General features: G+C 43.5%; 1 long non-coding RNA gene across 1 annotated transcript; it reads right to left on the bottom strand.

Annotated features, from left to right (window-relative positions):
- Positions 1–550: 550 nt before the first annotated feature.
- LOC137331126 (uncharacterized) lies at positions 551–10080 on the bottom strand. The gene is made up of 2 exons (XR_010965381.1): positions 8092–10080; positions 551–831 (listed from the first exon to the last, which is right to left on the bottom strand). It is a non-coding gene; the product is annotated as an uncharacterized lncRNA (long non-coding RNA).
- Between the last annotated feature and the right edge of the window lie 2103 nt (positions 10081–12183).

Below are 12183 nucleotides of genomic sequence, written 5' to 3'. Positions count from 1 at the left end.
CAGAATGATCTGTAAAGTGCTACAGTGGGGATCAGGAGCAGAAGGGCAGAAAGGATTTGTGGAGGAGGCAAAAGGAGGTATGATGAGTGAAATCAAAGAAAGAAAATACATATATGAGACACAGAGTTTCAGAAGAGTTAGAGGAATGGATCAGGCTGCAGCAGCCCAGGAGTCTAGCAGAAGAAAAAAGTAGGTTTACACCAACATTCAGACTACCCCACCCCGAGCACCAACCTGCTCATCTCCCCCATCCTGGGAAACGCTGTTCACCTGTAATATCTTTCAGTTCTGAGGAAGGGTTTCTTTGACCAGAAATGTCGACTAATTTGTGCTCTCTTGACAAATGCTGCCTGACCCGCTGAGTGTCTCCAGCGTTGTCTGTTGTTGTTATGTTATGGTCTCTGTCTCTACCTCCAATGTGCCAATTACCCTTCTTAATATGTATGCTCCAAACACAGATTTCTCTCTTTTATCTCGGAAATATTTCTGCTTCTGCCTTTCTTTTTTGGGCAGTCAGGTATCTAACACATGGGGGCCAAAAATATGCTGGTTTTAGTGAGATAGGAGTTTAATACCAACACAACAAAATTTCAAGGGTCATATTTTTGGATAGGACCCATTTCTGACAATGTTACCCCCATTTTTTCCCTGATAAAATTTCTGGTGTGTATTCGAGGGCCATCTTCTATGTCTGCCCCTTCATCTTCCATGTCATCATCGCCATCATCATCTAACAACACCTAGGAAGTTTCTTCCACCTCCTCCTTATCATCGTCGTCGTTATCATTATCCTGTTCGTCCTCTTTTACTCCTCCCCTTCCTGTATGGCATCTGCAGAAGAAGAGGAAGTGAGGTGAGTATGAGTGTGCAGCACCCAGAGGCTGACGAGATGCAGACAGCCAAGAGTTCTATGGTAGCCTGGACCTTTAAAGTGCTGTAGCAGGAATAGGTACAACTTAGCACCCACTCACCTGCAGCTGGCACTGGCCCACTAAAAAGCTTTCACTCACATGTAGTAAGAACCATATTGACTGCCTAGGATTTATTTTTAAAAATGCAAATGGGCCCATTTTGGCCCAGATCGTGTGATTAGTTATATAAGCTAATTTTGAACGGTCGTAAAACAAGCAGCATCAGTGGAATAGGTTTTAATAGGAAACAGTCTTTGACTGTTTTCCCCCCTTCCCCTGTTCCATAATGGATTTCATTACTTTGTTCTGAAGGTTTTTTTGGGGGTGGGGGGGGAGTGAAGGGTGAAAATAAGTAATTTGGGGCAATATTTGATTTTTAACTTCCATCAGTCACTATTTTCTGCCCCAAAAAAGTATTCCATTGTTTTCTGGTAATCTGACTGTAAAGGAGGCATTGATACGTCTTCAGCACAAGAACAGATGAAAAAAAAAGGGACATGAGAAGGAGTTCTTCCAAGACCAACTTCCACAGGAGTTCAGGGAGCCACAAAGCAACAAAGTGCAAGCTGCGAAGTCTGAAAGTCAAGGTCAAAGTCAAATTAGTGATGGGGACTAGTTTGCACAGTCCCAGCATTTGTACAGGGACAAGATGAAAGAAGGTCTGCCAGGGATATCAGCGGGCATCTGAACCACACTGGTCATCCTTATCTTTATGGGGTAGAATTTCTGTGGGGATTCCCCGACTTCCTGCCGTAACTTCAGCAGAGGATTGATGGAAACCCTGGAAAAATTATATAAATGGTCAATTATGCCATTTCTCTAGTGTTTCCATAAATCTTACGCCACAATTATTGTGGACAATTGGGAGAACCCTGTGGAAATTATTGGCAACCATTCTTGCAGCCTTAGACTATCAACTTACCACCCTCCCTCAGCTGGTGAATCAGTCCTGCTCCATGTTGAGCACCACTCACAGGGTAGCAAGGGCACAGAATGTACTCTGGGTGGGGGACTTCAATGTCCATCACCAAGAATGGCTCAGTAGCACCACTACTGACCAAGCTGGCCAAGTCCTGCAGAGAAACATCGGCGAGAGGTTATGACCCACAGTGCAAGGCAGTAGCAAGGTCAGAGACCAGGGCAGAGAAGAAACTGTCATCCAATATGGATTTTAAGAGGAGAGGAAACAGAGAGGTAAAGAATTTTGGGGTACCGGGAAAGAAAAAGTTGAAGATGAGATGGTACAACACTTCATTCAACTGTTACTTAGAGCAAGTAAGGTTTTTTGATGGGGAGTAAAGAGAAAGAAGATTAAAGCGTTTAACCCCACCTTATAACCACAATATTACTCTAATAGTTTATTTAATTGCAAATGGTCCGATTAAGTTATTCACAATACCATGGCATACCTCTTAATATTGGTGATATTGGTTAGCCCTCAGCTGGAGTATTGTGTTTAATTCTAGGCACCAGACTTTAGGAAGGATGTCAAGACCTTAGAGAGGGTGCAGGAGAGATTTACTAGAATGGAGCCAAGGATGAGGGACTTCAGTTATGTGGAGAGACTGGAGAAGCTCTCCTTAGGTTGTTCTCCTTAGAACAGAGAATGTTAAGGGGAGATTTAATAGAGGTGTTCAAAATCGGTTTGACAGAGTAAACAAGGAGAAACTGTTTCCAATGGCAGAAAGGTTGATAACCAGAGGACACAGATTTATGGCGATCGGCAAAAGAGCCAGAGGCGACATGAGGAAACATCTTTTTAAACAACAAGTTGTAATGGTCTGGAATGCACTGCCTGAAAGGATAGTGGAAGCAGATTCAATCGTAACTTTCAAAAGGGAATTGGATAAATATTTGAAGGGAAAAAATTTACAGGGCTATGGGGAAAGAGCAAGGGAATGGGACTAATTGGAAAGCTGATTCAAAGAGCTGGCACAGGCACGATGGGTCGAATGGCCTCCTACTGTGCTGTTCCTACTATGATACTATGACATAGCTGCCAGACTGGGCCTGCGACAGGTGGTGAGAGAACCAACATGAGTGAAAAACCTACTTGACCTCGTCCTCACCAATCTACCTGTCGCAAATGCATCTGTTTATGACAGTATTGGTAGGAGTGACCACTGCACAGTCCTTGTGGAGACGAAGTCTTGACTTCACACTGAGGACACCATCCAACGTGTTGTGTGGCACTACCACCATGCTAAATGGGATAGATTCAGAACAAATCTAGCAGCTCAAGACTGGGCATCCATGAGGCGCTGTGGGCCATCAGCAACAGCAGAATTGTATTCCAGCACAATCTGTAACCTCATGACGCAGCATATTCCTCACTCTACCATTACCAACAAGCCAAGGGATCAATCCTGGTTCAATGAGGAGTGCAGAAGAGCATGCCAGGAGTAGCACCAGGCAAACCTAAAAATGAGATGCCAACCTGGTGAAGCTACAACACAGGACTACATGCATGCTAAACATTGGAAGCAGCATGCTATAGACAGAGCTAAGCAATCCCACAACCAATGGATCTGATCAAAGCTCTGCAGTCGTGAATGGTGGTGGACAACTGAACAACTAACGGGAGGTGGAGGCTCTGTGAACATCCCAATCCTCAATGATGGTAGAGCCCAGCATGTGAGTGCAAAAGACAAGAATGAAGCGTTTGCAACCATCTTCAGTCAGAAGTGCCCAGTGGATGAGCCTCCTCCCGAGGTCCCCACAATCACAGTAGCCAGTCTTCAGCCAATTCAATTCACTCCACATGATATCAAGAAATGGCTGAATGCACTGGATACAACAAAGGCTATGGGCCCCGACAACATTCCAGCTGTAGTGCTGAAGACTTGTGCTCCAGCACCAGCTGCGCCTCTAGCCAAGCTGTTCCAGTACAGTTACAACACTGGCATCTACCTGACAAAGTGGAAAATTGCCCAGGTAAGTCCTGTCCACAAAAAGCAGGACAAATCCAATCCGGCCAATTACCGCCCCATCAGACTACTCTCAATCATTAGCAAAGTGATGGAAGGTGTCGTCGACAGTGCTATCAAGCGGCACTTACTCACCAATAACCTGCTCACCGATGCTCAATTTGGTTTCTGCCAGGACGACTCGGCTCCACACCTCATTACAGCCTTGGTCCAAACATGGACAAAAGAGCAGAGTTCCAGAGGCGAGATGAGAATGGCTGCCCTTGACATCAAGGCAGCATTTGACCGAGTGTGGCATCAAGGAGCCCTAGTAAAATTGAGGTCAATGGGAATCAGGGGGAAACTCACCAGTGGCTGGAGTCATACCTAGCACAAAGGAAGATGGTAGTGGTTGTTGGAGGCCAATCATCTCAGCCCCAAGATATTGCTGCAGGAGTTCCTCAGGGCAGTGCCCTAGGCCTAACCATCTTCAGCTGCTTCATCAATGACTAGCCGCCATGCTCCAGAACTAGCCGCGCCTCTAGCCAAACTGTTCCAGTACAGCTACAACACTGGCATCTACCCAACAATGTGGAAAATTGCCCTGGTATGTCCTGTCCATAAAAAGCAGGACAAATCCAATCCTGCCAATTACCGCCCCATCAGCCTACTCTCAATCATCAGCAAAGTGATGGAAGCTGTCGTTGACAGTGCTATCAAGCGGCACTTACTCACCAATAACCTGCTCACCGATGCTCAGTTTGGGTTCCGCCAGGACCACTCGGCTCCAGACCTCATTACAGCCTTGGTCCAAACATGGACAAAAGAGCTGAATTCCAGGGATGAGGTGAGAGTGACTGCCCTTGACATCAAGGCAGCATTTGACCAAGCGAGGCACCAAGGACCCCTAGTAAAATTGAAGCCAATGGGAATCAGGGGGAAATTTCTCCAGTGGCTGGAGTCATACCTAGCACAAAGGAAGATGGTAGTGGTTGTTGGAGGCCAATCATCTCAGCCCCAGGACTTTGCTGCAGGAGTTCCTCAGGGCAGTGTCCTAGGCCCAACCATCTTTAGCTGCTTCATCAATGACCTTCCCTCCATCATAAGGTCAGAAATGGGGATGTTCGCTGATGATTGCACAGTGTTCAGTTACTTTCGCAACCCCTCAGATAATGAAGCAGTCCGTGCCCGCATGCAGCAAGACCTGGACAACATCCAGGCTTGGGCTGATAAGGGGTAAGTAACATTCGCGCCAGACAAGTGCCAGGCAATGACCATCTCCAACAAGAGAGAGTCTAGCCACCTCCCCTTGATATTTAACGGCATCACCATTGACGAATCCCCCACCTTCAACATCCTGGGGATCACCATTGACCAGAAACTTAACTGGACCAGCCACACAAATACTGTGGCTATAAGAGCAGGTCAGAGGCTGGGTATTCTGCAGCGAGTGACTCACCTCCTGACTCCGCAAAGCCTTTCTACCACCTACAAGGCACAAGTCAGGAGTGTGATGGAATACTCTCCACTTGCCTGGATGAGTGCAGCTCCAACAACGTTCACGAAGCTCGACACCATCCAGGACAAAGTAGCCCACTTGATTGGCACCCCATCCACCACCTTAGACATTCACACCCTCCACCACTGGCGCACCGTGGCTGCAGTGTGTACCATCTACAAGATGCACTGCAGCAACTCGCCAAGGCTTCTTCGACAGCACCTCCCAAACCCGCAACCTCTACTACCTGGAAGGATAAGGGCAGTAGGCACATGGGAACAACACCACCTGCACGTTCCCCTCCAAGTCACACACCATCCTGACTTGGAAATATATCACCATTCCTTCATCGTCGCTGGGTCAAAATCTTGGAACTCCCTACCTAACAGCACTGTGGGAGAACCTTCACCACACGGACAGCATTGGTTCAAGAAGGCAGCTTATCATCACCTTCTCAAGGGCAATTAGGGATGGGCAATAAATGCTGGCCTTGACAGCGCCGCCCAGATCCCATGAATGAATAAAAAAAACCCGGAGAGTTACATTTTTGCTGCAGGCCTTCCATCAGTAATTTTCTTCCCAGTCAACATAGAAGTGGAGCGTTATATATTCTGTCTGCAGAGGTGAAATTAAATATAATTTATTCATAAGTCCATCTGATGAGTGGAATTGAATGAGCTAGAAGTCAGTGACTGTAGCTTGCTGAGGCATGGTCTTATATTTTTCTGGCTGCTATGTGGAATGGATGAAGGAGACAAATGGGTAAATCTCAAAATGATCCTGAGCAGTAGAATATCTCTTTATCCTTGTAGCATGAATCACACTGTCATGGAAATCTGATCACTGGGAGTGGGGGAAGGGAAAGCACTGTTCTTCTTGCAGCAAGTGTAGCTTGTCTGCTTTATCTGTTTAGTGCAGGTCAATAGGCCGTTCTAGTTTAGATTGAAACACATACAGTGCTGTAATGAATTTATGTTACTGAATGGCAAAAAAAGAAATTTCTGAATGAAATCATCAAGCAGCTTTTTGGATGAATGACCAACGCACAAATCTCAAGCAGGTAAATTGACATTTTATGGTTTTATTTGATGCAAGCAGCTCCGTGAATTACTGTAATGAAAGCATTTTGCACAAGCCACCACAAAGATTTTAATGTAATAGAATTTCCCATATGAAAGCTACACAAAGAATCCTGTGTTTGCATTCACCAAGCCAAAGAAAATAAGCCTGAAATCCATCAATCATGACACAAAAATGTATGTGCTGCTACGCTGCAGTTTAGGAAACCGTAATTCAGGATTGTTTTGTATGCCTTGTGAAAGAGTTTTCCTGTGTTAATAACATTATTTGTAGTTAGTAATTGTCTTCTATGGTCAGACCTAGAATTTTCTGTGTAAAGAATTAGGTAACCTTGGATGTGACCTTACATCAAACTGCAAGAATATACAATGAAAGGCAATTGAGCACAGGATAGAGCACCCTCTACACTACCCCATCAATGTGCCTTAAAGGGGATCTGTAGGAATTATTTTATAATCCTAAATATAAGAAAGGATAACATCTATATCCTTATCGGGCTGTTTCAGGCTTCATTCGTTAATGTATTTCATGCTTTATTAAAGCAGTCAGTTTGCGTAGGATTCCCTGATCAGTAACGTCCTACAGATTTGTTTTTGTGACATCCTAAATGTGGGGGGGGGGGGGGTGGAGGAGGGGGGATAGAGTAGAGTGGGCAACATTAAAAAGAGGAATTTACAAAAACAATGCCTGCTCCTAGGGATTTTCAGACCAGCACTTTTAAATATGAACACAGGGACAAGGTTCAACTTGGAAATAATCAAAACAGTAGAGATAACATAATAATATTTAGGATTATGTGGGAAGGGTTGAATATACTCACCCTTTATATAATGTACTTAGATAAGGTATAAGAACATTATAAACATAAGAAAAGACCATATAGGAAATGAAGTTTGTCCCTCAGTACCCTAACTCTCAACCCAGCATCCAACTGAATTTTGAAAGCCCCTATGATTTTGCCTCTAATCCCTGCCTGGCAAACTATTTCAGATATCACCTTTTGCACAAAGAAACTCTTCCTAATTGATTATCCTCACAGAGACCAGCCTTTCTTTCTTCGGTTTGAGTTCTACTTCAGTGACACCTGGGCTTTGGGTGCTGGGGATTTCAAACTCCCATGGACAAATTTTATATGCATGGGAAAAATGCACTATGGGACTATAATATGACTACCCGTATCTTATAACAACCTTGCAGACAATAAACAACTGTGAGGCATGAGAGGGAGAAAAAAAAATCTGTGTTTTGTGCAGTTTAAGCTAATATGTAAAAGTTCTTATTAGTTGCTTATAAGATTTTTCTGTGTTGCAAAGCAGGTTTGGCAAACAGCAAGGAAGACTGTAAAAGACTTCAGGAAGACATAGACAAGTTAGTGGAATGAGCCAATAGGTGACAGATGCAATTAATGTGGATAATTATGAGGTATTACATTTTGGAAGAATAAACAAGGAATGGGAGTTGTGAGTGTTCCTAAACAGTAAGAGTTGTTTAAATCTCACTCCTCCACTCTTATAACTTAAATAAATAGTCTGGGCCACTGAATTGGAAAGAGATAGTTTTAATCACCTACTTAAACATAAATACAACTACAATTTACCAGCAATGATATGAAACATACATAGGTTTAAAGCAATACGTCGGTTTAAAACAATATTAGCAATGATATGATATATATAGGTTTACCTAAACATACAACCTTAATAGCTGTGCCAGACAGAAGGTGATCAGTCTTCCTCCAATTAGCACCCACGTCACAGAATTTTCGAGAATTGTAACTGGGGTCTATGGCTGTTCTTATATTGGGTTTGTGCATCATCTCCACCCCGCCCCCCCATCCTATTTAGTGCACTTGCACGACACCATCATTTTCATTATAGAGATGTTGTCCCTAATTCTTATCTCATCCACCAAACAATGGATGCGTACAATCACAAGGCCATTTCATCACAAGATGTTTCAGACCTTGAAGCTGATAACACAGCCCTGTTCCCATGAAAGCAACAAGTCTGCAGTTTTCCAAAAGCTTCATTTGCAGTTTTAAGTTATAAATACACCCATGAGCCTTTGCCGTCCTCAGTTAGCCCATTTCTCAAAGCTGAATAATGATACTGGATTATTTTCTCAGATTCCCCCCTTAAGGTGGGTGCTGTACTCTAGCACTAACCCACCTAATCCAGCCTTCTTATTCATTTTTATATAATTGTTTCATTTTAATCTGGTTAACGTCCATAGTTGTTTCTAACATGCTCAATCTGTATCTATAGGCACCGAGGAGTCTTTTATTACAATACAACATTATAATTGTTATTACAGTCACAATAGCTTGCAAAATTACTAGAGACATAGGAACATTCTTGCCCAAGGATGCTGTCCTATCTTATATACTACTTCCCACCACCTGCGTGCCCCAACTTATCTACCCTCTTTTCAGTGTTTTTGTTGTCCTGACAAATATAAACCAGATGTTTCTCAGATGTAGCAGTATGTTTCAAAATATGCTTGAGATTTAGGGATAGGGGAGGTATTGGGTGATTTAACTGCTTAACGGTTTGTAGTGCCTCCTTTTGTAGACCTATATCTACAATAACATTGGTAACATTGTGAGTTGGGACGGGTATGAATATGGGATTACCAATCCACTTTATCTCACCGGGCGAGAAGCAGAAATTAAGGATAGTGATCAGACATAGCTGTCACAAATCGGTTGGAAGTAGACTCGCAGTATTCTCCATGTCCTCTGTAGGCGTGCCTTACTCTTTCAGTGTTCCATTTTTCCACCCTAACAGTGCAGCTGGGAGAGTCCTTATCGAGAGTGAAATCACGTGCTGGTACATTTGCTTCAAACACATCACATCAACACATGTAAATACCTGGCTTCCGACAGCGACAGAACGTATCTGGTGCCACCCAGGCTTCTTTCTTTTTTTAAACAGGGTATGTGGATATTCCATGAATTCCTTGCATATCTTTCCTTCCAAGACTCCTACGGATTCGACTGCATACACGGGTAGTGGGATATGTGTCCTTACAGATCAATTCATGCTCTCTAATACTCAACACAACTCCAAACACATCAATTCACGTTCACTAATACTCAACACAACTCCAAACACATTAATTCACGTTCACTAATACTCAACACAACTCCAAACACATTAATTCACGCTCACTAATACTCAACACAACTCCAAACACATTAATTCACGCTCACTAATACTCAACACAACTCCAAACACATTAATTCACGCTCACTAATACTCAACACAACTCCAATCAGATCAAATCACGCTCACTATTACTCAACACAACTCCAATCAGATCAAATCATGCTCACTAATACTCAACACAACTCCAAACACATTAATTCACGCTCACTAATACTCAACACAACTCCAATCAGATCAAATCATGCTCACTATTACTCAACACAACTCCAAACACATCAATTCACGTTCACTATTACTCAACACAACTCCAAACACATCAATTCACGTTCACTATTGCGCAACACAACTCCAAACACATTAATTCATGTTCACGAATACTCAACACAACTATGAACACGTCAATTCACACTCACCAATACTCAACACAACTCTAATCAGATCAATTCAATACTCAATACATCAAGCATTTAAGAAATTAAAATTGCCAATTTTCATATGTGATCATCTCATGTCCGGAATTTGAGACTCTCAAATTTAAATTTACAATAACCAGAATTTCACCGTGGTCACAATAAAAGTCTGATTTTCACAATATAATAGGTTATTTAACCTCAATAACTCTATTTTTAATTCAGCAATTCCAAAATTAAACACAAGACAGAACAGATAAAATTATCAATATGGCACGTTCTTACTAAAACCCAGTAAATTACACCATCTTTCATTTCATTCTTTCTTGAGGCACCTTTTCAAAAGACTGTAAAAATACTGAATATAACTGAAGGAAAAGTTAGCTTTCACAGCTAAACAAAATCTTTGCAACATTACACATAACAAGCATTGAAAAGGGGGGGCGTAGCACACAACAGCGAAAAGAAAGCACTCACATTGAGGACAGGCTTTTAAAGAGACAGTGCACTGAAAACAAAAGAACAAATACTGTATAGCACATAACTTTCTACCTTTTTCCTATATTCCAGTTAGCTTAAATGATCCTTTTTCAATTAAAAGCAAAATACTGCGGATGCTGGAAATCTGGAATAAAAACAGAAAATGCTGGAAATACTCCAAGTCAGGCAGCATCTGTGCAGAAAGAAACAGAGTTAATGTTTCAAATCGATGACCCTTCGTCAGAACTGATTTTCAGTTAATTTTCAATTCAGACAATTTTCAATTTCCAATGTTTCCTACTTAATTCAATTTGCACCGACCTAAAATCAGTCTCATGTGGGAAAGACCATGGGCACAATTTTAAAAGGAAAATGTAGATGCGTTAGGGGCGGGGAGGGGGCAAAGAAAATCGGGATTTTTTGGAGCGGACAAGAATCCCGACTCCAAGTAAAGCCAGTGGGACGATATTTAAAGCAGTTAATCAAGTACTTAAAGTACTTGAAATGTCCATAAATCCAATTAAGAATGAAGGCAAACGATTTCAATGCTGCCTCAACGTGTTTCTCGTGCTGTGTGAAACACAACATGGGGAAATAGTCGGGCTTCAGCCGGCAGCCATTTGGACATTTAAATCCCTGTTTGACAGATGGGGATAAAAGGTGAGTTATTGCAGCAGGGCACTCAGACAAACTTTTGGCTGGGAGATCTTCGCGTTTAGACTGAAAATTTTTGGTTCACACTCAGAATTGTTCTGTTTACACATATTTACCAACTTTTTGGACTCCCTCAAACTGACACCATCAGGATGGAGGGGTGCGATGGCTGCATTCACGAGTACATCCGAGGATGAGGAACATCACCATCCTCACCAGGCACGGTGTGCACTTCCACCACTTGTAGCTCCACAACATAGAGGTGCACCATGGGCACCTGCCCAAGAGCACAGAGGTGCAAAACAGAGGGACCGACGTCGCAGGAGGCAGTACCCTCGTCAGAGGGTCTACAGACCGAGGCTCTGCTTCCTGGACCTCTCTGAGCAGTAGTGCCTATGGAGGCTGAGAGCGAGTCGCCAGCTAGTCGCAGACATCTACAGCCTCCTTCATGCCGAGCTGCTCCAGGCTGGGCCTGGTGGCATCTCGTTACCCATCGCAGTTAAAGTCACCACTGCCCTCAACTTCTTCACCTCTGGATCATTCCAAGATGCCACCGGTGACATCGTCGGGGTCTCTCAGTTGTCTGCCCACAAGTGCATAAGACAGGTTACCGACGGCTTGTTTCGCAGGGTGTCGCAATATGTCAACTTCCCCATGGACGACCTCAGCCAGATGGAGAGGGCTCGACTCTGTTGCTGGCTTCCCACAGGTACAGGGTGCAATTGATTGCATGCATATAGCAATCCGAGCACCTCCACATGAGCCAGGACTGTTCATCAACAGAAAGGGATATCACAGGATCAACGCTCAGCTCGTTTGTGGCCACTGCAAAAAATTTCTTCACGAGTGCGCCAGATTCCCTGGCAGCTGCCGTGATTCATTCATTCTGAGGGAATCCAACAACCCGGCCCTCTTCCACACACTGAACAGCCTTAAAGGCTGGCTCCTCGGGGACAAGGGATACCCCTTGCACACGTGGCTCATGACACCTCTGAGGAACCCCATCAGCGAGCAACAGCGTTGATACGACAGTCACATCGCCACCAGGTCTATAATGGAACATGCGATAGGACTGCT

This window comes from Heptranchias perlo, chromosome 1 (genome assembly GCF_035084215.1).
Source record: "Heptranchias perlo isolate sHepPer1 chromosome 1, sHepPer1.hap1, whole genome shotgun sequence".
NCBI classification, from domain to species: domain Eukaryota; kingdom Metazoa; phylum Chordata; class Chondrichthyes; order Hexanchiformes; family Hexanchidae; genus Heptranchias; species Heptranchias perlo.
The sequence above is the reverse complement of the archived record's forward strand: the minus strand, read 5'-3'. Positions and strand labels throughout refer to the sequence as shown.